Here is a 25962-nt window from a genome sequence, read left to right as displayed (position 1 = left end):
GGGGTGCCCCAAGACAACAGGAGTGGGACACTAAGTCCACTGCGTTGGTGCAGAGGCCCCACGGTGTTTGGGAGGCCAGCCATGGTTCACTTCTCTGAAGCCTAAGAGGGGATCCACCTGGCTTTGGGGAATGAGGTGGGGGTGATGCTGCTGATGTCGCTCCCTCACTGAGAGTCCTGCGATGGGGCATCTGCAGGAGCAGGAAGGTCCCTTACCATCACAGGTGGCTTAGTCTTAACATCCTAACCGATTGTGTTCTCCTGTTAATGGTGAACCCTCTGCCATCTCTCCTCACACTCTCATTACCCTCTCTTCTAACCGGGTCCCTGTGACAAGCAAGCTTTACTAATTGTGTCCCCATGCACGTGAGATCCTCTGTGTTACCGTGTTTAAGTTGTGAAACTAAAGGACAGCTGTTGAGGCAGGTGGCCCGAGGAGTAAGGCATGGCATCGCCCCCACAGGTGGATGCTCACACACAAACGTTTTCCAAGCATCTGCATTTTGCAAGTCCAGGCATTGTGCTCAGGCCTGAGGCCAGCAGCATCTGCTAGAAATTCCACATTTCAGGCTCTTCCCCAGACCCACTGAATCCTCAGCTGATTCAGATGCACATTAGAGGGAGAAACATAGACCTGGGGCATGGAGGTCACTGAGATAGAGTCCTGGCTGCAAGGAGTTCCTGGATTCTGGCAAAAAAAAAATAAAATAAAAATAAAAAAATAAAAAAAAAATTCTTTTTTAAAAGGTAAAAACATGATCTCAGAAAAGTATACAGTGAGTCTGTGTCAAAGATTTATTTATTTATTTAAAAAAATTAAAATCTTTATTTTTGAGAAAAAGAGACAGATTGAGAGCAAGGGAGGGCAGAGAGAGAAGGAGACACAGAATCCAAAGCAGGCTCCAGGCTCTGAGCTGTCAGCACAGAGCCCAACGCGGGTCTCGAACCCACAAACCGTGAGATCATGACCTGAGCCAAAGTCAGACGCTTAACGACTGAGCCACGCAGGTGCCCCTCAAAGGTTTATTTAATTCGTTAGTAAGGAGATCAGCAAAATGGCAAAACTGGTTTAAAAGAAGATGGGAAAAACGGATAAATTTAGTCAACGAAAGAAATCGCAAAGTTTAGAATAAAACTGGTTCATGTCCTACAGGAACCTAAAAACCTTAACCTTCGTGTTTATTTTTTGATTTAAGAGAAACGGTTTGCCTCTTTACTGGCTAAAAATCATTTGCACTGTATCAATCCTCTACAAATTAACATCTAACTTTTCCAGAATCTGGCCTCTAATCGATAGAAACTAGCAAGTCAAATGAAGTTAATATCCCCTTAGGCCTGCGTGTGAAATGATGCTGGAGGATGACTCGAAAGCCTCTAGGGTCATCTGAAGTTTGGGGTAAGTTTTCTTACCAATTCAGGGAGGAGACAGATTTAGAAATAAATATTTGCAGTGAAATATCGTCAGTGATGATACAAATAGCACGTATGGCATGTTGGGCGCTGTTTCCATTTATTGGCTCTTTTAGTCACTGTCACCACGCTGTGAGGCAGGGCTACTGTGGGCTTCATTTTGCAGAGGATGAAATCAGGCAGTCAGACTCCAGACCCTCTGCGCTTAACTGCTTCCCCTGAGAAAATAGCTAAGGGGGCGGTAGGGTGTGCGCGCATGCGCGCGTGTGCGTGACTTTGACTGAAGTAGAGGCAGGTTGAGGGTGGACCTCGATGCGCAGCCTTTTTTCATTTCTCATGAAATGAATCATTCCCCGATTTGAGTCAGGCAATGAGATACAATATGATGATTGTCCGTTGCGTGGGCTGCCTGGAAACCCTAAGATCTTGTTTGGGTAAAATCCTTAATATTTGTGCCAACTTGGGCCGCTGCCCGTGGCAATCAGACATCAGACCTCATGTGTCAGCTCACTACACCATCATTCCCCATCCTAAGGCTGAAACCGTTATGTTGGCATGTTTAGGAGAGACAGGGGAGGGAGACCTGTGTGTATGTTATAATTCAATGGGATGGATGTGTCAGTGTTCTTCGTTTTAAAAAAAAAAAAATGAATTTCGTTAGAATCTGGCATTCTCTGAGAGTCTGGGTGATTACAGGACTCCAGCTTGATTTGGTATCTAGAACCCACTTCAGCATTAGGCCAATGAGTAGCCAAAATGAGTTGTTCTTTTCTAATTAAATAAGTCCACAATCTAATCTTCTACAAATATGGTAAACAGAGGAAGGACTGCTCCAGCCTACAGCCCCGAGTAGGTGTTACTACCCTGTCCTTCTGTTCCGCCTTTTTGTTGCTGGCACGTGTTTGAGGTTGGAGTTACAACTTGATGAGCCAAATTGTCCTCCCCAGCCTCCTTTTGTTTTGTCACAATTAGCTGCACGTGCAGAACTGTTTTCCTATGTAATTGCTCCCACAAGGGGGTAATTGCACCCAAAAGTGGTTGGCTGCACCAATGGCAGGAGCAATTAGTAACAAAAATGCAAATAATTGCAGGCGTCCAAATTGCAGTCTTAAAAAAGGGACACCCAGTAGAAGTCTGACTGAAGATTTGGCCTGCTCTCTTTTTCCTGCTGGAAGTGGACTTGTTATTTGAAACCAATATTGTAATCTCTAGACCTGCCTCGACTTTCCACACCTCCAGGGACCTCTTGGAAATGGTGTACATTACAGGACTAAAGCAAAACCAGATTGATCGTAAATGTCAGCTTATTTAGGAACTAGAAAACGGAGTAACTTAGAATCCAAATTATATTGAGGGGGGAGAGCACAGACAGTTGAGCAAATGCATTTTTACCATAACTGTGAAACTCATAATTCCCTACAAGAAACCTGGGGGAAAAATAGTCACAGAAATACTAATAAAGTTAGTTTTTTACTGACTCAGCCACTAATCACAGAATTACAGCAACTCTAGCTACACATCCTTCCCGTCCCCTTTCCCTCCTGAAATTATTGCCAAATAGTGCAGGATCATGGCAGCCTCAGTGAGGCATGATCGTAACCTGCCTCCATGTTGTGAGCTTGTTCCCTGTGACATCCTTCTAGCTTTCTTCATTTAGATAGACTGGGCTGTGCCAGGTGGCTCTGGCCCTTTGCTGCTCTGGTTGACAATATTGGGCTTCCAGATTGCCCTCCATGAAATGGGGAAAATACACTTTTGTCTATTTGTGTTACACCCTGAAACATGGGCCACAAGGGAATATGCCTTTCGTCTCTCAAATTCCTCCAGAGGTTTTAGTGAAACACCTCTCCTTTGTTTTTGTGTTTCAACATCCCCAGCTCTAGCCAGAGACCTGAAGGAGAAGGGGTACAGGGGAAAACTAAGAGGGAGGGCAGCAGGAAGGCCAGTCCAGAGGGCAAGGTGAGCTCTTCACTCCTAATCACTCCTGCGCTCACATTTGCACACGCCAGTTCTATTCTTCTTTAAGAGTTTCCTTCAGTAAGCTTCTTGGACCTTCGTGAAAAACAGATCTGGAAGTGGGCTTCTGTTATTTGTCCACAGTGTTTCAGAGGTACCTGGACATGCCTGAATTTTCCTGGAAACACAACCCAAGCTGTCTTTGGGACCTCAGCCACAATGGAATTGGTTGGCAGAGAAACATTGCCCTGGGGAAGACAGGAAGGGAAGGCAATCTTTTACAGCCAAGTGTTTTACAGCAAGGAAATAGCAAGTTCCTATTGATTACGGGCCCATAGGGGCCAGTCCCTCCAACAGAATGAAGAAAATAAACTCTGGTGATGTGTGTATTGTTTAGCATTTCTATATTAGTAAAGCCTTTTCCTTAGGGAATAAGTTTGCTACATGAATCAATGCCAATCCAACCAGGAGAATGTAGAAGAAATAAAAGAATATATAATGCATTTTCTTCCACTGGAAATCCACTTTTGTTTTGCTCACAGGGTAGAGGTAGAATTTGCAATGCTTTGGGGTGAAAAGTAGGGGGTGAGGGGTGAGCTCATTTGTTGACAAGAAACAATTTGGAGAAAACATTGGGCCACCTGTGGGCAGAATGTATTTAAAAACCAAAGGTTGGCCCAGCAGTGGAGATCTCACTGCTGCTGCTCCAGGCGTGTGTGAGCTCTTAGTCAATTTACTAATAGCCTCCTCCGCCCAGTGCTGGGGAAGAAATGTCGTGTTCCATTTACTCCCGCTGTTTGTAGCATCTGGGATGCTGTGCCATCACCCTGCCAGTATAATTCTCCCTTCCTTTGTTGCTGTAGCAGGCCTTGCAGAAGATTTACTTTGCAGATAAAAAAAAAAGAAGAAGAAGAAGCATTAAGTGGTCAAAAATCACTAAGTTGAGGGGTTATAAAGTGTTTTTGCTCCAACTGAGAGAGCAAATATAAAGAGAATTGTGCAAGAATATTTAACAGGGCTGCTCAGCTATGGTGACGTCACATGAAATGTGATCGGGCCAACTCTTTGGTTTGGGTAACAAGAGAAGGCAAGATCATTCTGAGTCCTAGTAAATCCCCTTGAGAAGTGGCTGCCAATGGGTCCCAGGACTAAAAGAAATCCTATGACTGTTTGCGGAAGGAATTCTCGGGGTACAGGCTGCAGTCAGATTCTGTTTTCCTACCTTGATGATCTGGTGTGTGGTCAGTGGAAGGACTTGACATTGGTGGCTCTGTGTGCTAATGACTTGCACAGGGGAGAATGGACATCAGCTGGACTTTTCACGTGTCGCAGAGGAGAGCCTTCCTCCCTGGTTGCCTATACAAAAATTAATTTAAGCTGGAAATAAAGGCTTTAATTGCGTGCTTAGGCTTTACAACCAGATGTTATCAGGACACAGTGCATTAGCAAAAAAAAAAAATCACATTAAAATGTAAATGATTGACATGTACTTCTAAATTAAAAGGAGGCCATGGAAGCGGGGAGTAGCAAAGCAGAAATATAATTTATTGAGAGCTCTGGGTAGATGGGTGTAGGGCTGTTGGGGTGTGGGATGATTATTTCTGAATAGCATGAATGACAGGGAGTTCTGGGTCAGCAGAGGGAGGGAGAGCAGAGCTTTTCAGGATATATTGGAAGTCTGTTGATTTTACCTGATTGCTGTTCCCCCTTTGTCTTATAATGGTATGTTCCTTTCCTTTGGGGCACTATGCTTCTACTCCGTGTGGTCCTGGAAGGATTAAACTCTCCTCAGACCTTCCCCACCTCCCTTATGTGACCAGTCAGAGGTGTCAATCCTTCAGGGCACTGGTCTTCCCTGTGATGTGATGCGTAGACATCAAAAGAGAGAGGGAGGGAAGGAGGAAGAGAGGGAGGGGGGGAGAGAGAGAAAGAGAAGGTTCTATTTTACTCTGAGGTTTCTAGTTCTAGGCATTGTGTGAGGCTGGAGCTGCCGGAGGCAATTTCCCACAGCAGTCTGGGAGAAAGTACAGGTGAAAGAAAGCCATCACAGAGAAGAAAATAGAGCCAAGAGGTAGAGAGAGAAACAGTTCTGATGGCATCACTAAAGGTGCTATATCCAACCATACCTGAAGGCAGACACTTCTAGTTACCCTTTTGGCTTGAGAAAGTTTGAGTTGGATTTTTGTCATTTGCAACCAAATACATAGGGAATTAGACACTAGGAGAGGCCAATGGATTTTAATAAGGGAGATACAAACTCTGGGTTTTGACTCAAGGTTCTCTCCTACAAAGAAAAAAATACAAAATCTTTTGTGTTTCTTTGAACATGACTTTGCTTTGGGATATATACATGTAGGTTTTGGCTATAGCTGAGAGAAAGTTATTTAATCATTTTGTTTCCTCTTTCGTAATGTAAGTAGTAATAATTTATATAAATAGTAGTGCCCCCTCAGGTAGGGTAATACATGCAGAACCCTTAGGATGATGCCTGGCACATAGTAAGTGCTCAGTACATGTATACATACTTGCCTCTCATTCTCTCCTTGAACCTCCCTTCTCTCTTCCTTCCCCTCACTCCCCAACCTCAAGTCTCCATCAAAAGGTAGAAGTACTATTCTGGTAAAGGCGGATCTTAGAGTTTAGAAGGAATTGAGCTGACAAAGGCAGAAGCCTCTGTAGTGAATGCGGATAGAAGAGAGTCTGACGAGAGCACACATTCATTTAGAAAGTTTTCTGTCACACGCGGACTAAACACAAATGATTCTTTTCTTTTCTTCTTCTTCTTTTTTTTTTTTAATACTAGCCCTCTGTGTCTTCTTGGCCAGTGAAAATTCAATACCTGGGTGTGTTTCCTGGTATAAAAAAATTTTTTTTTAAGTTATTTATTTATTTTGAGAGGAGGGGAGGTGCAGGGTGAGGGGGGTGGGGAAGGAGAGAATCCCAAGCAGGATCTACCATCAGCACAGAACCTGATGTGGGGCTCGAACTCATGAACTGTGAAATCATGACCTGAGCTGAAATCATGAGTCAGAGGCTCCACCAACTGAGCCACCCAGGTGCTCCCGGTCATATAAAATTTTAAAGACAATTTGCAAGGCTGTAGAGAACTTACTCAACTGATTTGCCCGTGTTAATAACTTGGAATAGTGAACCAAATGATCTTAACGTGATACACAGTATTAGGTAACACAAAGAAATCATAGGTATTTGGGTTGGCGATACATACCTGTTATACCAACTGCTTTATTATTCTTACACAAAATAATGCTATGGTCAAAGACAGAGGCAATTTACTATGAAATTAATGTAGCTTAAACCTCAAGGAACTTTTTGTGCATAGCCCCTCCCTAGGCCCTGGAGAAATGTAAACCACGTGTTCTCATATTCACATTTATTTTTAAGATCGGAAAAAGTAAAATATTTTTGCATTCTTTTTAAAAAGAGAGACCCCAATATTACATAAGCTACCAGCCTCATAAAGCCTGTACCCATTCCTTGTCACTGCTTGACTCTTATAATAGATTTCCTAATGTGTTTTTTTTTTTAAAAAAAAAACAATCAACCCAAACTTAGAAATAAGACCAAGAAAAATAATCAACCCAAACGTGGAAACAGGACCAATAAGTCTATGGTAGAAATAAGACCCACACAGCCTTTTGATGGCATACGGGGGCATTGCTTCACAAACCTACCAATGAGTATTTAATTGTCTAGAAAAATGTGTCTTCGTTTGACTCCTTTTGTCACTAATGTTTAATGGTCCCAAACTTTGTGAAATTACATGTTAACTTGTAGATTTTTTTTTTTTTTTGTCTAGTAGAGATGCAAATGATTTCTGTCTGGCAGAAAAGATAACCTTAAAAATTATGGTTTTATAACCAGTTTTGTATCTACTCTAGCAACCTCTTGTTTTTTTTTTTATTGCCTGTAAGTACCCAATTCCAATGCTCTCTGCACCAGCTTTACTGTCTTAGTAGTTTCCTCATTAATGATTTAAATAAAACATTTGACATTTGTTCACGCGATATTTGTACAACTTTTTGAAATTTATACTGTGACAGTACGTAAGTTCTCCAAAGAAGATTCTTCTGCCCATAATTCACTATGACACGTACAAGTACATGTCACACTCTGTGTGTTCCCTTAGTTTGGGGTCAGCCTTCTAACTTGGCATTCACTCTCAGCACAAAATCTGAGAATCTCTTTCATTTTATGGCACAGAGATCCAACTTGAGGGCATGCATGTAACCTTTCTGAGCCTCAGTTTTCTCAGCTATAAAATGAGGATTGCTGTTGGGGCACCTGGCTGGCTCAGTCGGTAGAGCATGCGACTCTTGATCTCAGGGCTGTGAGTTCGAGCCTCACATTGGGTGTAGAGATTACTTAAAAATAAAATCGTAAAATGAAGGTTGCTGTTAAGATTACATAAGATGAGCTCTCTATGGTCCGGCACGTCACATTATGTAGTAATCCTCAGTAAATGTCAGTATCTTTCTTATCGTAGCCAGTACCGTTCTAGGTACCCAAGGCAGCCCCAGATCTCCCCGGAACCCAGAGTGAAAGTCAAAAACATTAGAAGTACAATGGTCCTTCCCTGGCAAGTAAACAGTTTTAGCAAAAAGCAATCAGAGCAGAGAGCCCTTCTCCTTCTCTGATTGTGGCTTATGTGGCTCTGTCAGCCCAAGAATCACCCAGAAGCAAAGGATAAGTTCCCTCCCAAGTGGTCCCATCCTGAAGTTACATGGTTCCTCCACAGTGCCTTAGTCAGCTTGGGCTTCCATAACAAAATATCATAGACTCGGTGGCTTAAACAACAGAAAATGACTCTCTCATAGTTCTGGAGGTAGGAAGTCCAAGACTGGAATGTCAGCATGCTCATGTTCTAGGGAGACCTCCCTTCCTGGCCTTCCAACAGCCACCACCTAACTATGTGTTCACATAGCCTTTCCTTAGTCCATCTCTCTCTTCTTCCTCATCTTATTGCATCTTATAAAGCCACCAATCCTATTGGTTTAGGACTGCACCCTTATGACTTCATTTAATTTAATTACCTCCTAAAAGCTCTTTCTCCAAATATAGTCACAGTGGTGATTAGGGCTTCAACTATGAATCTAGGGAGGGAGCACACTTTAGTCCATCGCAGACAGGTTGAGACCTCATCCACCCATGCAACTTTTCACCAACTGATTAGGTCCATCTCAATAAAGTATTGCCCGTCTTTCTGTCTTCTCAGTTTTCAATCTTGGAAGCAAAAGAAGATGTTTTCAGTTTATTTCTCTAATTCTTTCAGAAAATCCCCACCCTACTTCCAGAACCTGGCAACATAGTAAAAATGATTTACATGCTCTATATTCTTGGACAAATTCCATGGAATGAAGGATGTATAGGTCGGGGGGGGGGGGCGCATGAAGCTGTATAGCTGGAATGTCCAGAGTGGAATATTGTTTTAGTCATACCTGTGGCCTCTGGCAGAGGGATTCTCTGTCCAAGACACTATGATCCTGGACCATCATTTACTCCATTACCTTTGTGATACTCCCCAACCTCCCCCCACTTATGAGTTAGCACCTTTAATTGTCAGACTCTATTACTATTTCTGGCTCTCTAAAGAACATGTTTTAGCTTCCTCTATCTTTAGAGACACCCACAGGTCTCATTCCTCCTTCATTTATTAACTCTTCTAAAAAGTGATTGCCAAGGAAGTCATTGAAATGTTTTCAGAAGAGGAGCGACAGGATTAGATTTGTCTTAAGAACAGCACCCGAGGCTTTCAGGAATTTCGCTTTCGGTCAATATGGAGGAACCAGGACCAGATTTATCCTCCTGCCTTAAACCACTAGAAAACCAACCAAAATACATGAAACAGCAGTTCTCAGATGTACAACAGGCAGTGCAGGATTGCGATCTGTAATAGAAGAGAAAGAGATGAGGTGATCCCTGTGGCAGTCCCAGCTCATTGTCTACAGGGTATTTCTAGGCTGCAACATAGGAAGGAGGAATCCAATACAGTTCAACAATCTCACTGAATTGAGGAGACAGAGATCAGAATTGGGGGCAGGTCAAGACAGCTAGAATTTTCTGAGTGTTATACTAGAAAGGAGAGGGACAGAGGGAGGGGAGAAGAGGGAAGGAGGGAGAGAGAGAAAGGAGAGAATGCTCTGGAGAGCATTTGAGGAATGCCCTCAAATGTTTGGCCGATTATATATCTACATATGTATCAGAGCTTCTGGAAACTAGTGGCAGAACAATTACTAGAGCTGGAATTGCTTATATTTCAGCAAGCCAGAGTAGAAAGACCTTCTAATACTGAGTATAATCCTCAGAATGGTATTATCTTAGTAGTAGAGCTAAATTAGCCATATGCTGAAGAATGCTATGAACTCACTTCAACAGAGCAGGAGAGAAAAGCTCAAAAGGATCCAAATGGTTCCTAGTACCTTGTGTGTGCCCCAGAATAAAATCCAACACTATTCAAAGGAATGTAACAAAATGCGGCACGTAATCTTCATGGTGTCTGGCACCCAGTTAAGACACGAAATATTATCAGGAGTAAAGAAGGACATTATATAACACTAAGCCAAGCTACAATAATCCTAAATGTGCAGAGGGCTTCAAAATGCATGAAGTAAAACTGATGGAACTGAAATGAGAGACACAAATCCACAATTACAGCTGGAATCTTCAGCATCTCTCTCTCGGTAAATAACAGAACAAGTAGACAGAAAATCAGAAAGAATATCATAAAACCTGTACACAAATATTTATAGTTACATGATGGTGGCAAAAAGTAGAACAACTCTGATATCCATCAGCTGATGACTGGGTTTTGCCACAAAATGCAATACAGTTGATAAAGTCACCATGAACGTTAAATTAGCCAACATTGAACCGTTACATCTAGAGGGAATACAGAGGTAGGTTCTCATGAGTCTCTGGTCACAATATTTTTGCCAACTGATCGGTTCACAAATCTTCTTTTATGTTCGGTTCTGCTTAGAGACACCTTATGTGTTTAAAGACACCAGATTTGTTAACGTTGAACTCACCACCAGCAGCACCAGAGCTCGTGTCTGAACAGAGCTAACCTAACAAATGCATTTTCTCTATCCTCTATCAAGCACACAGCCTTCTTGTGCTTAGGAATACTTCAGCATTTATCTTGGGGGACCATTTTCAACAGCAAAATCATCCAAAAAGAATGAAATCTTGCCATTTGCGACAACGTGAATGGAACCAGAGTTTATTATGCTGAGCGAAATAAGTCAGCCAAAGAAAGACAAATACCATATGATTTTATTCATATGGGCAATTTAAGAAACAAAACAGAGGAACATGGGGGGATGGGAAGAAAAAATAAGATAAAAACAGGGAGGCAAACCGTAAGAGACTCTTAACTGTAGAGAACAAACTAAGGGTTGTTGGAGGGAAGGTGGGTGTAGGGATGGGCTAGATGGGTGATGGGCATTAAGGAGGGCACTTGGGATGAGCACTGGGTGTTATATGTAAGTGATGAATCACTAAATTCTACTCCTGAAACCAATACTACATTGTATGCTAACTAACTTGAATTTAAATAAATCTTGGAAGAAAAAAAAGCAAAATCATCAACAAAAAGCACACAAAAAAATCCCCAAAACATGGCACTAAATAGACTCAAAAAAGAACACTTGTTGGTACTAAGAGAACTGAATCAAGAAGCCTGAGCATCATCTTGTTTGACTGCAGCTGGAAACATGTGCATAGGGTGACTCCAATGTTTTGCTACTCTTTGCATGTGACAAATGACCACAAAAATGCTGTGAATTATGGTTTTGGGGTTACAAATAAATTTTTGTGGGTAGGCTAATTAGCAAATGTAGAATCTGAGGTGCGCCTGTGTGGCTCAGTCGGTTAAGCCTCCAACTCTTGATTTTGGCTCTAGTCATGATCCCAGGGTTATGGGATCGAGTCCCACATCAGGCTCCACACTGAGTGTGGAAACAGCTTGGGATTCTCTCCCTCTCCCTCTCTCTCTGCCCCTCCGCAGTTCTCTCTCTCTCAAAAGAAATGAATAAACATTAAAAAAATGTAGACTCTGAATAATTAGGATTGACTATATATCATACAGTGGAATATTATTGGGCTATCAAAAAATGAAGTTCCAATACTAAACATGAATGAAACCTGAAAACATTATGCTAAGTGAAAGAAACTGGACACAAAAGGCCACATATTGTATGATTTCACTTGTATAAATGTCCAGAATAGGCAAAATGATAGAGGCAGAAAGTAGATTAGTGGTTGCCAGGGGTTGGGAAATGGCAAATGGGAAGTGACACTATTTGGAGCATGGGGTCTCTTTTGGGGTGATTAAAATATTCTGGAATTAAATAGTTGTGATTTTGTATAGCTTTGTGAATGTATTAATGAACACTGAATTATATACATGAAGAGAGTGAATTTTGCGGTATTAAATTATATTTCAATTAAAAAATAAAATAAATTAAAAAATATGTAGAAGGTCTGGAAACACTATCAACAAATTATACCTTATTAATTTATAAAGCATTTCACACAACAGCAGAATATACTTTCTTATCAAGTATACATGGAATATTCACTAATATAAATAATATTCTGGGCCATAAAACAAACCTTAACAAAAGTATTGAAACCACACAAAGTATGTTCTCTGTCCATAACTGAATTAAACTAAAACTCAATACCAGAAAGATATCCTGAAAATCACTAAGTATTTGGAAAATAAACAGTACAGAGTGAAATACCTCACCAATCAAAGAGAAAATCACGAGGTAAATTACAAAATAGTTTTAATCAAATGAAAATGAAAACAAAGCATATCAGCTAAAGTAGTGCTTAGAGGAAATTTTATAGAATTAGACTGATATTAGGAAAGAAGTAATGTCTCTAAGCTTTCACTTTAAGAAATTTGGGGCATCTAGGTGGCCCAGTTGGTTAAGCAGCTGACTCTTGATTTTGGCTCAGGTCATGATCTCATGGTTCTTGGGTTTGAGCCCCACATTGGTTCTGCCCTCACAGTGTGGAGCCTGCTTTGGAGGCTCTGTCTCCCTCTCTCTGCCCCTCCTCTCCCAAAAATAAATAAATTAAAAAAATTTAAGAAAAAAAGAAACTAGAAAAAGAAGAGTACATTAAACCCAAAGTAAGCAGAAAGAAGAAAATATTTATAAGAAAAGCAGAAATTAATGAAATTTAAAATGGAAAAACAGTAGAGAAAATCACTGAAACAACAAAAAAACCAGTTCTTTGAAAAAAATCAATAAAATTGACTAACTTCTAGCAAGATTGACATGAAAAAAAAAGAGAAGAAACAAATTACAAATATCAAGAATGAAACAGAAGACATCATTACAGATCCTGCAGACAACAAAAGGATAATAAGGATAATATATTTATATAATAATATATATTATATATATTTATGTAATAATAATATATACTATATATATATTTTTTTTTAAATATTTATTTTGAGAGAGAGAGAGAGAACGAGCAGGGGAGGGGCAAAGAGAGAGAGAGAGAGAATCCCAAGCAGGCTCTGCACCGTTAGCTCAGAGCCCAATGTGGGGCTGGAACTCACAAGCTGTGAGATCATGACCTGAGCCAAAATCAAGAGTCAGATGCTTAACTGACTGAGCCACCCAGGCACCCTTCAATCTCATCACTTCTATTCAGTGTTGTATTAGAGGTCCTAGCTAGTGTAGTAAGGCAAGAAAAAGAAACAGCATGCATATATATTGGAAAGAAAAAAAACAAACATATTCTTAGGTATCATGATTATCCACATAAAAAATATCAAAGAATCTATGAAAAAGCTGCTTGAACTGAAAAGTAATTTAGCGACTTTGCAAGATACAATGTCAACATGAAAAAATAAATTCCATTTCCATATGCTATAAATAAGTAGAAATTGAAATAAAAATAACATTTGCCTTAGCATCAAAAATCATGAAACACTAGGTATAAATCTAACAAAATACTGGAAGATCTGTATAAAGGAATGAACAACTGATATACACAACAATATGGATGCATTTTAAGAGCATTATGCTAAGTGAAAAAAGCTGTAAGCAAAAGATTATATGCAATATGGTCCCATTTATATGAAATTCTAGAACTGTAGTAACAGAAAGCACATCAGTGGTTGCCAGGGTCCAAGTATAGAAGGAAGACATTACCTACAAAGAAGTACAAGGGAGCTTTTTGGTGTTATGGAAAAGTTCTATCTTGATTGTGGTGGTGTTTATATAACTGTATACGTTTATCAGAACACAGAAGCACACACATAAAATTGGTGAAGTATATGCAAAACGTACCTCAATAAAGTTGATTTTAAAATAGACAGAAAGTCATCAGATTGCCACAGAGGATGGATTGATGAGGATAATCAAGACAAGAGGCATAGATGTTAATTATTCAGTCACAAAAGCTAGAATTTTGAAAAAGAAAGTTGATTGACAAATAAGGGGAAAGCACAAGAAGACCAAAAAAGGAAAATACAAAAGCACAGAAACAGATGAGCTTCCGGAACACAGATTTTGTGTGCTAAGATAATTTAAAGACGAGCCACAGATTGGCATGACAGACACAGCCACCTGGGTGCACTGGCTCTCGTTCCTTTCTCTGCCCCACTCTGGTCTCCCTTGAATGCTGTGCTAATTCCAAGGTAGGCTCATGTTAGTACCATTGTTTCAGTTTGCCGGTTGCATTTTTAGGGCTCCTAAGGGGGAATTTGGTTCTGAGCTACTTTCTGAAGCTGGAAAGGCCAGGGCTCAAGTGGCCTCTGTGGCCGCTTGTTTACTCTTTTGCTTGATGAGCACTTATTATTTCCACTGAGCTCTTAGCTAGTAGCCACTTCCTGTCTTCACATGATCCCACCCCTGTAGGGGTGTCCTGTGCAATCCTTGGGACTTATATGTACTATTTTTTTTGAAATTTAACTTCAGTTGGGTATCCTGTCCCCCTAGGATTCCACCTAGGATTACCCTTCCAGGTAATCCTGGCTTTTTTCCGGGTAATTCCTGAGACTATGTTTTCCCTCAGTCTTATCATTCAGGGTTTACAGTGACAATATGTTTACACATCCAGGAACAAAAACAGACTCATGCCCAACAACCTGGAAAAGGAATATTGTCCTCTCAAGATTCAGGCTAGTCTGAAAAATGGAGTTATCTTTTCTCTAAATAGCTGTGCCCTCCACACAGGTAATCAAAACCTGCCACAATGAATCTCCTTACCTACAGGAGAAATATTTCTCTTTGCATGTTTAAGGAAAAATAAAAATTAAATTCTTGCCTTAGACTAGTAGCAAGAAGTTAAAGATGTGATCAATCCTGGGCTCTGGGTGGCTCAGTCGGTTGAGTGTCTGATTTCAGCTCAAGTCATGATCTCACGGTTCGTGAGTTCAAGCCCCGTGTTGGGCTCTGTGCTGACAGCTCAGAGCCTGGAGCCTGCTTCAGATTCTGTGTCTCCCTCACTCTCTGCCCCTCCCCTGCTCACCTTTTGTCTCTCTCCCTCTCTCTCTCAAAAATAAACATTAAAAAAATTTTTTTTAGAAATGTGATCAATCCAATCAAAGACTGATTTGCTTCTTCTTCAACAATTCCTTGTACATATAATTTGCATACAAAGATCTTACTTGATCTGACTTTTTCCTAAGCGTGTCTGAGTCTAGCTTGAAGGCAATTTCATGCCAAGAAAAACATACTGAATTGTAGCATCTGGTACAAGGACTAGGGATTCTTTATTGTCTGATCAGTGCCCTAAAATGTCTTCATGAATCAGATAATATTTTAAACCTCAAGTACCATCAACTTCATTATTTGAAATCTGTGATCTTATATTTGCCATGTATTTTAAACTCTTATTAATGATGAAAATGAGGCTGTCAATTAAGCTAAATGACATGACTGGGGTTACAGTAAGTCAACTGTTACAGAGTGCTGGAGTCAGGAGTTCTTGCTTCAGTGGGTGATGAGAAATCTATGTCTCTCTCTCTCTCTCTCTTCTTTTCTGGTTCCCCATTTCTCTCAACATCCCCCAAACCCTAAATTAGAAACATAAATTGAACATATTTATGACTTAGATATTTAGTAATTGGCTATACTATTTATTCATAGGTTAAATTTTCACAAAAACTATAATCCATGGACCAAAAACACATGGGTGAATCTTGCCTATAAGTATCATTCTTGTGCATTAAATATATACATGTTGATTCATAGAGTAGGCATATATTAGATAGTCCTAAATGAGTACATGTGACTGATGAAGAGACCAATGTCTCTTACATTCTGTGTCCCTTTGCCCCATTGCATCAGTTAGGCACAGAACCTCTTTGCCTCAACTAATTATAGCAGAGAAAAGGCTTTTGGTTTTCAAAAGTGCAAGGGCTCAGGGCATAGAGAAAACCTACCGCGGGGTGCTAGGGTGGCTCAGGTCATGATCTCAAGGCTCGTGAGTTTGAGCCCCACGTTGGGCTCTCTGTTGTCAGTGCAGAGCCTGCTTCAGATCCTCTGCCCTCTCTCTGCCCCCTACCCCCGACTCATGTTCTCTTTCTCTCAAAAATAATTAAACATTTAAAAAAAACTAATGAGAAAGAATGAGTCTTCCTATCAACTCATCATTCCCCCAAAGATCCACAGGTGAGGGGAGAAGGAAAAGAAGAGAATTGGAGGGGAGGCAAAGGGAAGTTAACTGAACTCTGGTGTGGCCTGAGAGGGGGTTTCCATGCACTGCTTCCTCCTCCATGCTGAGGCCCTGAGCAGAAGGTGAGGAGAAGTGTAAAAAAACAAAAAAACACAAAACAAAACAAAACAAAACAAAACCAAATAAGATCCTAGAATCTGGTGAGCATCTATATACTCTCTTACACAATCCCTCCTCCCTGCGACCCATCCAAAGGCCAGGGAGGCAGCCAGAGCCAGGGTCCCCTGGAATACCTGAGTATATGATAGAGTTCTGGGTTCATGGTCCCAGGAGCCTCACAGACTTATCTGTGCCCTGGGCTATAAGGGGGGCCTGGAATGACCTCTGAGAGAGTTCAACCTTGGCAGTCTTGAAGCCTCCCTGCATTGACAATGGACGACCAGACAGGAATGAGGATGCCTCATTCATTGGATGGGTATCCATTATTGGGTGGACAATGACCCAGATCAGATCCCTACTCTCACTCAGACAAGCACTCAGTTCTTCCCCAGCAACTTAGACAGATGGAAGGAAAAAACCCTTCTTGATTGAGATTGTTTCCATTTAAGACATACTAACATTGGTTATTAGGAGACTAAATGAAGTTATATATTTTAGAGCACTAAATTTATGGTCTGAAATACATGTCTATTACAGATAGAAGATAGATAGATGACAGATAGATAAATAGATAAATGATAGATATAGAGTATAATATTTTATATATTTAAATTATGTGCATTCTCTCTATATATAGCTTAGAAATTTTCTGGGGAAGTAGATAATTAGGGGAGTGGGCTTTTCTTTTCTATCTATGATGAAGGCTCAAGAGGGTGAGCAGGAAATTATCACATTGGTTCCAATAAAGAAAATGAAAAGAAAATGCACATGTGAGTGTGCGTGCATTTATGCATGTGTGTGTGTGCACGTGTGTGTGTGTACAGAGTAGAATAGTGTAGTGTAGGATGGATAGATAGATGGATAGATAGACAGACATCTTGAGCTACCACCTCTCTGCCTAGAACAGTTCTTATAATGATGGAAAAAAGCCAGAGTACTCCTAAAGCTTCCATATGAACCTAAACAATACATCTCCTAGGGTCTCCAATCTACTTTGCCAGCCTCAACTGTGCAGTTTACCTTGTGGCCTCTGGCTGTCATAGTGGATGGTCAGAATTCCTGCTGTAACTCCAGGACGAGACCACGCTTTCTGAAACAATTAGATGGTGAGTAGGAAACACTGGCTGAGTTTGGCTCAGAAAGTCTTTTTATCCATTAATGACAAAGCATGAATAAATCAAAGACCATTTCTGAAAGTTTGTAGACAAAGCACAGACCTTGGTCTTTCATTTTGAGGATGAAGACAATGTAATACATTTATTTATTAAATAGCGAGAGGGAAAAAATGTTTCTGGTTCTCTTGGGAACCACTTAAACCAAGAAACAGGTAGATCTGTGCATAGCAACCTGACTAGATATTTTAATTATGAGAGACAAAATGGTGATGTGGCTGGAAGTGTGAACCCTGGAGTCAGGTGGCCTGGGTTTGAATCCCAGCTCTGCCTCAGGTGGCTTTTGTATCTCAGTTTTCCTATTTGTAAAGGGGGTTTACAATAGTAGCTCCCTCATGGGATTGCAGTGAAGATTAAATGAGTAATCTGTAAAGAATCTAGATTAGTAAGCACTATGTTATTGTACTGTTATTTGTTTTAAAATATTACTGTGTGAAGAGAGACCACCTGCTTACTCTGTACCACTTAGGCAGAATTGGGAATAGTTCAAAAAGCAATATAAGAGCTTCAGGTGAGGAATAACGAAGAATTTGGGAAGTTTTTGTTGTTGTTTTTTAAGTTCTGGAATAGTTCGCCAAAGAAGTTACAAGGGCTTGAAAAACAGATGCCCTTAAAAGCAGGATAATAGGGGGTGCATGGATGGCTCAGTTGGTTAAGCATCCAACTCTTGATTTTAGCTCAGGTCATGATCTCATGGTTCATGAGATTGAGCACTATGAGTATAGAGCTTGCTTGGAATTCTCTCTCTCCCTCTCTGCCCCTCTCCCTGCTGTGCCCCTCTGCCTCTCTCTCAAAATAAATAAATAAATAAATTTTCAAAAGAGCAGGAGAGTTACTCATTGGACCAGGATAGTTTTAGTGTAAATCTGTTGTACTAGGATGACCTCATGATGAGCGCTAACCTTCTTGATCTGGATGGCTTGGAATTTCATTTAGTTGTAAGTTTCTTCGGACCCTAAATCAGCTATGTCACTGGTGATGATGGTGGATGGTTTGTCATTTCTTAAATGCACTTTAACCCTGGTGGCGGACCAACTGCATATTAAATACCTAGAGAAGAGACTGGAACTAGAATGCAGTCAGAGTTGTTTTAATATTCCAGAGGATGAAGATTTACAAAGAGCATTTTGACTATTCAGGATGGTTTTCCATGTGAGTTAATGCTATTGAACAGAAGACTACGTTTTGGGGGCGCCTGGGTGGCTCAGTCGGTTAAGCATCTGACTTCGGCTCAGGTCATGACCTCACTTCTCATGGACTTGGCCCTGTGTCAGGCTCTGTGCTGGTGGCTCAGAGCCTGGGGCCTGCTTCGGATTCTGTCTCCATCTCTCTGCCCCTCCCCTGCTTGCACTGTGTCTCTGTCTCTGTCTCTGTCTCTCTCTCTCTCTCAAATACAAAATAAAACATTAAAAAAAATTTTTTTTTAAATAAAAAAGAATAGAAAGTTTTCCTAAACCCAGTTGTGTGACTTGACACATGCTCCTCAGTTGTTTGAGAAAAAGGTCAAGAAGACACAGGACAGAAAAATTAAAATAAAAATTTTAAACTAGGTTCCTGGATGGCTCAGTCGGTTGAGGGTCTGACTTCAGCTCATGATCTCTCAGTTTGTAGCCTCCAGCCTCACATCAGGCTCTCTGCTGTCAGCAGAGCCCACTTGAAATCCTCTGTCCCCCTCTCTCTCTGCCCCTCCCCTGCTCATGCACGCATCATGACCAGTCTGTGGTCAGCTAATCTTTTGGCCGCAACTAATTCAAAGGATGATCTTAGGTAAGTGTTCTATTTCGTGGGGCCTGGTACGTTTTATAGGTAACTCTTTCCTGAAGATCAATACACTTACAATCAAACCAGGCAATCTGTAAGAATTCTATTTGACTCTAATGTTGTCATCATAGGAAGAGTAATATGGCATTCGATCTATATTCTGTTCAAATCATACAGTTGACTCATGTCAACATCAAGGTCAGTCCCTTCCCCCATGTTATAGACAGCCAAACTGAGGCTAGAAGCACTTACGAGATTTATCCAAAGTCAAATTGGTGGCAGAGTTGAGGTAGGAACCCAGAACCCTTGCATTGCCCCCCCCCCCCCCAGTCCCACCTCATCTCACACCTCTCTCCTTCTTCCTCATGATACTCCGGGAACAGCAGTCTTCATTCTGTCCTCCTAACAGGGCCTTGGTATACTTGGATTTCCTCTACCTTTCTCCTCATGTATTCCTGCGATTCCTCCTTCTGTCAGGTGTCACTTCAGTTTCCATCTTTTTAGAGAGGCCTTCCCTAAAAATCCACCAGTTACTGTCTATCGAATCACCTTGCTTACTTCCCTTCCCAGCACTTGACTATTGAAATTATCTTCTTTATTATTTCTTTTTCTATTGTTGTCTCCCTGCCATTCACAGGTAACCACCAGGAGAGCTGGGGCCATACCTGTCTTGTTCCTCGCTGTATTTCCTGCTTCTAGGATGGTGTCCGGGACAGCGTAGGGGCTCCACGAACACTGCTGACTGCAAAAAAGGAAGAAAAAACTTTTAAAAGAGCCATTCTGTTTACCTGGATTTTTTGATTACACTGTGTTGCAACTTTTAATTAATGTAGCATAATAATATTTATTGAGGACATGCTATATTTTCCAAAAGCTCTGTTAGGCCTTTTTGAAACCTTTGCAATAACCCTGGGTGGTAGGTATAATTATCCTTGTTTTATTGATGCAAAAGCTGAAACTCAGAGAATTTAAGTGGCTCAACAAGTTGCAAAGCCCCATTCAAACCCATGCTGGTCTGATGTGAAAGTAATCATACCTAAGACTTGCAGCATGCTTTATTTATTATATCTGTTCCCTAGTGTTCAATATCAGGGCCGTATCAGTAAATAACGATTACAGAACACTTCCCAGATTGTGAGAGCTCAGAGCAGGGTTTAATTTCACATTAATAATGGAGTAGTCAAAAGTACAAAGATGCTTATAATTACATTGATCTTTGAATGTTCAAGTAAGCTTTGGCTTCCTCATTTGTTTAGGTTTTGATTTGTTTGTTGTGTCTGCTAGGGCTCAGGAGAGGAAAGAAGAAATAGCGTCAGTGAGGAGAGAGCTTTTGCTCGTCAGTGAGGAGAGAGCTTTTGCTCGGGCCTGAGAGACCAGGAGGAGCTAATGAGAAGTTTTGTTCCCTGTTCTGACTGCTAATTACTGAGCCCTCACCTCCCCTACCTGTAATGTGGAGATTTGTGGAAAGGTTGCCTAACAGGCTGGGAGAGAATTGAATGTTGCTTTGGGCTGGCAGAATTTTTTTTTTTTTTTTTTTTTTACTCTTCTCAAGGCCAACATAACTTTCTGCCTTGATTCTTACATCCTGGCCATTATTAGAGAAGGGAGGTGGTAAAGAGGAAGGTCAAACAGTTGTTCTCTTCGGTTCAAGGATGTTTCTAGTCCCCCCAAAGGGCACCAGGTGGAGAAGATTCAGGAATATTATCAGTGTTCCAGTCAGCTGCCTCGAATCCTGGCCATGGTCACAGGCATCAGGTGGCAACTGTCAGGCCCACACGTGACCTCTGGTGGGCAGGCAACATCCCCCACATGCCTTCTCCCTCATGCCACTCTCTCCACCCTTCTGCCCCACCTCCTCAGTCCTTTACAATATGTTACCACCATTCCCTTCCTGCTGGCCTACGTCCGGAAGGGCATATGCTAAGAATCTCCTCCCCAGCCTAGAGTTTTATTGCAAGAGCGTGCTTGCATGACTGGAGCTTCAGAAAGTGTCGTGTCCACCCCATTTGTTTTGATCCAAATATCCCCTTTGGAAAAACCCAGAATTGATGTTCACCTATAGTAACACAGGTGTGTAAAAAAGATACCCAAGGACTCAATGCAAAGGAAGGAAAATTCAGTTTTAGGCCCCTCTAAAGTCTAGACCATCCTTTGTGCTACGTAGAAGGACGGAGGGGAACAGACGGTGAGCCGGTCTTCTACTCTGTGAACTTCTGGGACGCACCCAGAGCAATGAGTTGCAGTGAGAAAGACAAAGCTGGATTTTTGAAATATGTTAATGATGAGAGGAAAGAGGACTACCTGTGCATCAAATGTTAAATGAGAGGGGTGAAATATTTTTCTCTACCAGGTTACCTAGCAAGCTTAGGGTGGAAACATGGGAGAAGAAAGTAGAGTGTGAAAAAGCAGTTCAACATGGCTTTTAGGAGGAAAAACAAGGGAAGAAGCTAGGAAGGAAAGCAGGATCGGAGTTCACCTGAGAGGAGCAAGGTAGGATTAGAATAGATAGGAGGTGGGTTTAGGGAATTTCTGCTGCCAGAATCCTGGGGTGCCACTGTGCCTGGGGAGGCTGCATTGTTTCCAAAGTCAAGGGATGGACACAGGGTCATCCAGGAAAGAACTCATATATGCTAACTGAGGTTTTCCAGAGGTCAGGGCCGGGGAGGATAGGCAGATTTCCAGGTAGGTACACAGGGCACCTGCATGTTGGATGACACAGCCGTCTTGCAGCTCATAGAAGCAGCGCAGGTGCAGTGAGCTGTTCCCAGGATTGGCTGGGTCATTACCAAGGTCAAAGGAAGACTTAGCTGTGCGCGTGTGGGGCTGAGCTCTGATGTGGCTGAGGTGTGAAGTCTGGGTGCAGTGGTGTGCAGAAGGCTAGGGTGCACCACACTGGCATGGGCAGGGGGCCCTGAGGGGCCAGCAAAGGTTCATGAATCCAGATGCCTGAAAGGAAGGAAGAATGTCCACATGAGACCCCAGGAGAGCTTGAATAGGAAGGCAGATCTTTGCCAACGAGTTTCAGGGGCTCATTCCTGTCCTAACTTGGTTGCGGCTAATATCTGAATGGGTTGCCTAGAGAGAAATGCAAACAGCTGACTTTACGGAGAAGCCCTTAGTGGAAATGCAGAGATCATGTTTATCATTAGTGTTGCCCTTGGTCAAGGGTTAGAGCTACAAGCAAGGCAGCTAACCGGAAGGGACCAAAGGAAGGATGGTTGGAACAGACTGGGTTGGTTACATTTAGGCTAACTTATCAAAGTAACTGAGGCTGGGGACCCATCACTCACCTGACTATTCTCTTTCACTGTACTAAAATGGCTGGCTCTGACACCATGTTTAAGGGGAAAGCTCTTTAGGAGAAAAGGAGAGACTTAGACATATGTTCCCATCAAAACTAAGTTCCATTCCAGTGGGGTAGGCAGTTGAGGCACTGGTCTGGGATCAGTAACCCACACTGCATCCAGAAGAGACAGAAATTTAGAAGCCAAAGTGTCTGTCAGGAGGGCCAAAGGAGGGGTTCCACCTTGAAGGTCATGGCAAGGCAAAGGTCAAGAGCTCAGATGTTTAGTCAGAATAACACTCCTGATCAGCCTTGTTGTATTTAACAAGGAGGTGGTCTCAAGGTGGGGAAGGAGTTGGGTCTACCGATGGTTTGGGTGGAGTTTACTCTTTCCCCACAATAGGGGTTGGTCCTGGCTGACTTAACCCAGTGATTGGCTCTGGGGCGTATAACCCAGTCTGAGACCATAAGAAATAAGATGTTTGCTAAGCTTTCTATGAAAGAAATCTTTTCCTTTCCTGTTTAATAAGACTTTTTTTTTTACCCCAGGCAGTAGAGTGTGATTGAATATGTGAAATGTATAGTTGTTGTAGCCAAGGGGTGGAAGGTGTGGGGCCAGGTGGGCTATAGGCCTGTCATGTGGAGCCTGAGGATGGCCCCCATGTCATGGCAAAACGGAGGTGAGGACTTTAGTAGCCTTGTCTGAATGGCTGTATCAAAACTGACCTGAAACATCAATTGCCACTGGATCTCAGATACATGTATGAATACATTTACTATTTCAGCCAATTTGAATGGGATTTTGCCTTTATTTTTTCAACTTAGTCTTAGCTGATGCATTAAGGAAGGGTGAGGGAGCAAAGCCTAAAGGAGCCGTTATGATGGCTTACAAAGTCCTCTCATTCAGGAATCAAGCCTTCTGGAAAATAAATCCTCCTGGCGCCTCTTGGGATGGTGATTTGGAATATTACTTGAAAGCAGTCCTGTGGGCGGGGGCTTCCCTTTGGAAGCAGCAGCCCCTACCACAAACTGAACAAAGGTGTACAAGGCCAGCAATGATGTTCAGGAGGTGAATAGTGAAAATGTCATCACTTTGTGTTCGATTTGCTTGTTGGGCTTTCCTAAAATGGTGGGAGAGAGGTCAGAATTTCTTGCACTCTGCTAAATATTTTGCTGAATTCATCTGTGAGGCTGAAGAAACAAAATTGGCCCTTTCAGATCGTTCTCTAACTTTCAAGAAAGCAACACAGCCCCAAATACCACAAGCTGCCCCAGTGTGGGTGGTGCCAGGAGAAGGCGCCGAAGGGTTCCTGGTTAAAGCCCTCCCCGAACCCCTCCCTCATGTGATCTTTCCAGAAGGAATGTGTTCCTGAGACCAGGTTCCACCCTGCAGCCGCAGCCTCCTGGACCACATCCTGAGACTCTATTCCGAAGCATTCTTTGGTTGGGGCTCAAGAAGCACTGGTCCCAGTAAAAAGTCACCTGCAAAGGAAACTCGCACGAATAGTCACTTTCAGTGGCCTGATGCCAGAGAGCCAGGAGAGCTCCCCAGCACTGCCATTCCTTTCCCGCTGACTTGTATTTTCTCCAGTGTTCCGAAGCAAATGCTGAGTCATGTGTGAGCATGAACCCTGAATTATCAGCCATCCCTCTGTATGAACTAAGTCATCGGACCCTGTCCTGAGAGCAAGTTTGGGCTTCTGGAGAAGGGAGAGAGCAGTAATCCACGTGGCTTCAGAAGGAGCCCTGGAGGAGAGAACTGATGGAGGAGAGAACAGATGGAGGAGAGAACTGACAGAGGACAGAACTGATGGTTCTGGAGTGGAAGCCTCATGCTGGGCCTCTTAATGGCTCTTCATCCAAGTCACCCTAATTTACTGTTTTTCAGAGAATGCCAGAAAGCTAGTCCTGCCAGAGACAGGTCTCTAAACTTTTTTGCTCTCCTACTTCCTAAGAGAATTCTGAAACATCAAGATTTTCCATCGTCAATATAGAGGCTTTTTTAAATTAATAGTAGAAAATATAAAACACTTGAATTCAGGTGAGGATCAATACAATTGACAAATATTTTATAATATGACTTGCTAAAACAAATTTTAACTGCTTATTGAATAAAGAGAATCAAATCTAGGGGCATCTGGGTGGCTCAATCGGTTAAGCGTCCGACTCTTGATTTCAGCTCAGGTCATGATTCCAGGATCATGGAATCGAGCCCTGCATCGGGCTCCATGCTGAGAGTGGAGCCTACTTAAGACTCTCTCTCTCTCTCTCTCTCTCTCTCTTTCTCTCTCTCTCTCTCTCTCTGTATCTCTCTGTCTCCCCCTCTGCCCCACTTGCGCACACGTGTTCTCTAAAAAAAAAGAAAAAAGAGAGAGAGAGAATCAAATCTGAAAGAAAAAAATGTAAAATTTTTCCCATGAGTTTTCTTTGATATGTCTCAAAACATTTGGTGGTCTCAGAAAAACATTCCAGTTATAGACTAAAGAACATACGTTACAAATCGGTATCATTTCAGTTACTCTGAATTCCGAGCAGCTCAGCATGTCCGAAATACTGCATTCATGCACAGCTTCAGGCTTAACAAAACTCTGGGTAAAATGGGACCCTAAGTGTTTCATGATTTAACATTCAAGGAGCAGGCAACCCAGAATACTTGGATCCCAGTGTAGGTCCTCATGGTAAGATTTGGGGTGAGTGAGAGGCCAGCCTCTCTTTTACCAAGGGGAACAGCCCACAGCATTGGGAAGGCAGTCTTATTCTCAGGTGGATCAGTTCTATCAAAGGAAACATACGGAATTAAGATCTGGAAATTGATTCCTTTTAAATTACCTGTATCCCTTGAGAAGTCTTCATATGCCCTCAGGTACATGCATCCCAGCATTGGGGACACTCCATGACAACAGGGTTCCAGGGAAATGCAGCTGGATTTCCTTACTGGCTTCTTAAAGGCTCTGAGAGGGCCTGCAGTAAAGAAACACATCCTTGTTAAACCTAGAGTTTTCTAAAAGTACTTTTTCATTTGTTTTTAACGCTTGTTAGCATTACCATAAAAACTTTTGGACTAGTGTTATCATTGGCATTCATTGGCATAACGAACTTGAAGTTGAGTCACTTGCTCTAGGCCAGGGGTCCACAAACTCTGTAAAGTCAGATGACAAAGGTTTTCATCTCTGAAAGCCATTTGGTCTCTGTTGTAGGTACTCACCTCTGCTATTGTAATGCAAAAGCACCATAGACAATTCATCAATGAATTAGGGCAGCTGCAGGTTCTAAAAAAAGCCTGTATTTACAAAATCAGGCAGTAGGTTGGATTTGGCCTGCAGGCCTTGTATACTTTGATCACCTCTGCACCAGGCTGTATATCTAAAGGGATTTGAAGCCAGGTCTGGTGACTTCACAATGTGGACCCTGTCCCCATGTCACTCTGAGGAGGTGTCACGGAGAACCCCATAAAAGGAGGCTGCAGCACAGGAGACAAACCTCATCCCCTTGGGCATTTGGCCAAGGGCTGGCCCCTTCCAGTTTAGCTGATTCTGGGGCCGATGTGGGCCTCTTC

The 25962-nt window shown here is 42.1% G+C and overlaps 1 long non-coding RNA gene across 3 annotated transcripts; it reads right to left on the bottom strand.

Annotated features, from left to right (window-relative positions):
• Nucleotides 1-479: 479 nt before the first annotated feature.
• Nucleotides 480-25750, bottom strand: LOC102900558. 3 transcript variants are annotated; one of them, XR_002144798.3, is made up of 7 exons: nt 25612-25750; nt 25236-25367; nt 19789-19865; nt 17211-17280; nt 8417-8606; nt 4588-4721; nt 3992-4248 (listed from the first exon to the last, which is right to left on the bottom strand). It is a non-coding gene; the product is annotated as an uncharacterized LOC102900558 (long non-coding RNA). The 3 variants fall into 3 exon arrangements; XR_002144797.3 differs by lacking the exons at nt 3992-4248; nt 8417-8606 and adding an exon at nt 480-687; XR_441163.5 differs by lacking the exon at nt 8417-8606.
• Nucleotides 25751-25962: the final 212 nt, after the last annotated feature.

The sequence above is a fragment of the Felis catus genome, chromosome C2 (assembly GCF_018350175.1).
Source record: "Felis catus isolate Fca126 chromosome C2, F.catus_Fca126_mat1.0, whole genome shotgun sequence".
NCBI lineage: Eukaryota > Metazoa > Chordata > Mammalia > Carnivora > Felidae > Felis > Felis catus.
This window is presented reverse-complemented; position numbering and strand designations above follow the sequence as displayed.